This window comes from Galeopterus variegatus, unplaced genomic scaffold (assembly GCF_000696425.1).
Source record: "Galeopterus variegatus unplaced genomic scaffold, G_variegatus-3.0.2 Scaffold4237, whole genome shotgun sequence".
NCBI classification, from domain to species: Eukaryota; Metazoa; Chordata; class Mammalia; order Dermoptera; family Cynocephalidae; genus Galeopterus; species Galeopterus variegatus.
The window spans coordinates 152255-156250 of NW_007730348.1; the positions used below are offsets into that span (position 1 = coordinate 152255).

General features: G+C 56.2%; 1 protein-coding gene across 2 annotated transcripts in view; it reads right to left on the reverse strand.

Moving 5' to 3' along the window:
* The window catches only part of FAM181A (family with sequence similarity 181, member A), a 2782-nt gene extending 2420 nt beyond the window's left edge, over window positions 1-362 (reverse strand). The window contains exon 1 of one of the 2 annotated variants that reach the window (XM_008587057.1): window positions 256-362. The gene's annotated coding sequence lies outside the window, so the exon portion shown is untranslated. Of the gene's footprint in view, window positions 1-94; window positions 173-255 lie in introns of those variants that run through there. The other variant, XM_008587058.1, reaches the window with a different exon arrangement.
* Between the last annotated feature and the right edge of the window lie 3634 nt (window positions 363-3996).

Consider the following 3996-nt stretch of genomic DNA (forward strand, 5'->3'; position numbering starts at 1 on the left):
CCCCCCCAGCCACCCGCCCTCAGTCCCCACACTCCACCCCCAGTCTCATGCAGGACCAGGCGGGACCCCTGTCTGGCACTTAATCGAGACCTGCCTTGTGGGCTGATCTCAGGCTGCAGGCAGCAGGGACTCCCCCGTAGAAGCATCTGCAGCAATTTCATGCCTCCTCGGCTGCCACCCACAGCACCTCGCCCCTCCCCCAGCCTCGGCCTGCCCCATGCCCCCCACCCAGAGCCAACGGGCCTCCACACTGACCGAAAGTGCGGGCCCGGGGCCTGCCAACGTGGCCCGGCAGGTTCCCCGCCGCAGACCTGGGACGGGCCCCGGCGCGGCCGGCCGAGCTCCGTCCTGCTGGAGGCGGTTGTGCAGCCCTTGAGTGGGCTGAATGGAGAACTCCCCGGAGCTGGGGGGCCCCTCGGGCCAATCAGGAGCGCCTCTCCAGATACAAAGCATCCCAATCAGGCGGCGGCGCCCCGTTCCCACATTCTTTGCCATCACAAATTGTCACCATGGGGACCATCACAAAAAAGACAGCTCCCAAATGCAATCATTTCCCGGTAAATTTCTACCCTTCAGCTCCACTCTCCTCGGCCTCCACGCCCCTCCTCCCCTTGACCTCGGTTCCTTGGTTTCTCGAGGGGGTGGTGTGTGTGTGTGTGTGTGTGTGTGTGTGTGTGTGTGTGTGTGTGTGTGTGTGTGCTATACGAAGTTATTACGTGTGTTTAAAATGTCCAAGATTGAGAAGGGGCTGGGCCCAGCAGAGACGGGCTTGCAAACCTCCCCCAAAGACTCCAGGCCTACAGCTGCCATGCTCCAGTGCAGACAGACAATCGGACAGGGTAAGCCGGGGCGGGCTGCTTTCCCCGCTGTCCTTGAGTGTTGAGTGGTGCTCTCTCTCTTCTCTCTCTCTCTGTCTCTCTGACTCTGTCTCCACCACCCACCCCACGGATGCCCAGGGATAGGGCTCTGGAGGGCCTGCAAGGTCGAGAGGTACACCAATGTCGGGAAAGGTAGCCAAGGAAGGGCTGTCTAACGAGGTGCTGGGATATCCATGGGAAGGGAGCGGAGCCCTCAGGAATCTTGTCTTTATGTTTGCTTCCTCAATTGAGCTGCACAAAGCCTGAATTGCCCATTCAGCACGGCTGGACAAAAGGTTGGCGTTGCACGGTCCCCTTGCATTTGTAGTCAAACAGTTAGGGACTTAAATCGAGTCGTCATGATGGAGAAAGAGGTGGACAAAGCCCATAGAATTGCCATCAGCAAACATTTTCCTGTGTCATATTAGCCAGTCTCCATGGCTCCCCCTGGCCTGGGGACAATGGCACAAGTTTGCACACTTGGCTACTGTCACCGTGCCAACGCCGGCAGGGCTGCAAGCAGGGCCGCTCTGAGTGAGCAAGGGAGCCCAGAGCCGGTGCTGGCCCTGCCCACCAACCGGCCAAGGGAAGGTGAGGCCGAAGGCGAGGGGGCTGCCTGGGAAATGCTAATGGGCAAGGCCTCGGTGCCAGCCGGCTGGCTCGGCAAGCCCCTTTCATGCCTCCTCGCCCTTCTTCCTGGGCTCTGCCTCCTCCTCCCCTCCTCCTCTCCTTCCCTTTCCTTCCCTTTCCCCTTTTCTTCTGCCACCTTCTCTTCATGTCCCCCTGGTCAGCCTGATGGCTGGTAGTTTGTATACCAACCCACACCTCTGTACCACGCCTGAAATGCCACGGACTTTTCGCCCACGAGTAGTGGTTTCACCCCCTCCCACTGGCCAATACACAGCTGCTGTCAGCACAAGGCCTAACTCCAAGCCACCTCCCGCTCTGGTCTGAAGGTCCCTACGGGCAAAAGGAAGGGTGTGGAGGAGGTGGCCTGGTGCTGACAAGCTGTAACTCAATTTATGCATTGAAGATCCAGTGCAACATTCTCCATGCCCCTTTCCCTGCTGCGGGTGTCGGGGAAGGATGGACTGAGACTGAGGGGCCGTGGGACTGGAGCATCCTGGATGAGTGGTCACCACATGCCCTGGAGAGTTTCTTTATCTGCACCAGCCCTTGCTAAACCATGGTTGTTTTAAATCCCAGAGATCTGGGGGTTACATGTTTCTGCGGCACATTCCAGTCCACCCTGACTGTACAGGCAGGAAAGCCTTTCTGCTCTAAACCATCTAGTGCACACTTCTGGGGAAACCACCTTGGTGCCCCTTGGTCACCAGATTAGGCTCCTGCCCATCTCCCTTCACAGCTCCCTGCTGCCTCCTGCACAGAGGCCAGTGTGCACAGCCTGGCGTCTGAATCCCGCAGTAACCAGCACCCTCCCACTCCCCACCCGCTCTACCAGGCTCTCTTGGGAGACTGGCTTCACACCTTCCTGGGCCGAGGCCACATGGGCCATCTGCAATCTGTGTCTGTACCACGCTGGTCCCTCTCTCTGGAACATATCCGAGAGCATCAAGACATTCCCGAGCCTCTCTGCTCGGGTTCCATTGCACCTGCAGGCATTCAGCCCATTCTGGCACCACCTGCCTGCAATGTCATCTCCTTGTTTCTCAGCCAGTAATGAGCCTCCCTGGCAGGTCTGTGGGCTCTGTGGGAGTCGAGCCAGTGTCTTAAAAAGTCTTTCTGTAGCTCTCAACGTGGGCTGTTCTTCCCCCAAACACGTTTTGAGGTGAGAAGGAAAGAAGGAAGAAAAGAGGGAAAAGAGGAAGAAAAACGGAAATGAAGAAAGCTGGTACTCCCTGGGCACCTACTGTATGCCAAGAGCCGTCTTCAATGATTTCACAGGAGAGAGCTCACCTGGCCCTCAGGACAGCTCTGAGGGTGGTGGTAATGCTGCCGTTTGCAAATGAGGAAGTGAGGCTGAATACTTTGCAGAGGATCACAGCTGATAGCTGGCAGAACTGCACTTGAAGCCAGGCCCATGTGTGCAAAGCCTGGGTTGGACCCACCACAACGCATCGCTTGCTTGAGCACCCACTGAATGCCGGACACTGCCTAAGTGCCGTCGGCTGTCAGGGGCTCACAGACCAGGTTTTCTGCACAAGTGCTTGGATCAGCTCTTCTGTGCCAATATCAGAATGTGACTCTCAACTTCCAACTCAGGAACATGGGAGCTGCAGCTTTGAGAGATCAGTAGAGGAGAGAGGATGCAGCTGTGGCTTGGGGAACAGTGGCTTGAGAACCTGATCGTGGCCCTGCACTGGTCAGGCCACACCCCAAACCTCTGGGGGCTGCCTCTGGCCCATGCAGGGGAAGGCTCATGCGTTTTTTCCTGATAGGCCAGATAGACGGGTGGAAAGACAGCAGTAATAATAATCTTGCCTCACTCTAGAGAGCCCTTTCATGGTCATTCTCTCATTATGGTCCTGTGTCTGGGCAGGAAAGGAATTATTTTCCCTATTTGCAGGTAGTGACACACCCATAGAAGCCCCAGACCTCTGAGTTATGGGACCAACTCAGCCAACGCTGTCTTCTCAGCATTCTTCAAGGCCCAGCTCAAACATCCCCTCCTCCAGGAAGCCTTCCACCAACTCCCAGCACTATTAATGACACCCTCTCCCACTCCTATGTTAACAGAATCAAAGATGAAGTCTAACCTCCTTAACTAAACACAGAGGACCTTTGTAATCTGACCCCCTTCTGGGGCCTGGCACAGAGTAGCTTCTTACTAAATGCTTCATGAATCAAATGCTCTGCCGATTCCATTGAGTAGCATTGATCTGTGGGCTGGAAACAGCTGCCTCCCGTCTTGTTTTGTTTGTGCATTTGTTGTTTGCCCCGGAACCCCACCCAGGTAAGTTCCATGAGAGAAGGGGGCTTGTCTGCAGGTTCATCTCTGCATCTCCAGTGATTGGGATGGTCTCGGCACAGAGCAGGCCTCAGTGAAGGATGCTTGTGGTTGCTGTAGTTGTGCTTGGTGGCGAATTGTCTGTGTTCCTTTGGGGCTATGGCTCTTGAAAGCTGGAACCACCATTCCACAACCGCATCTCCCTGCACCAGAGCGGGGTTCTGTAAAGCC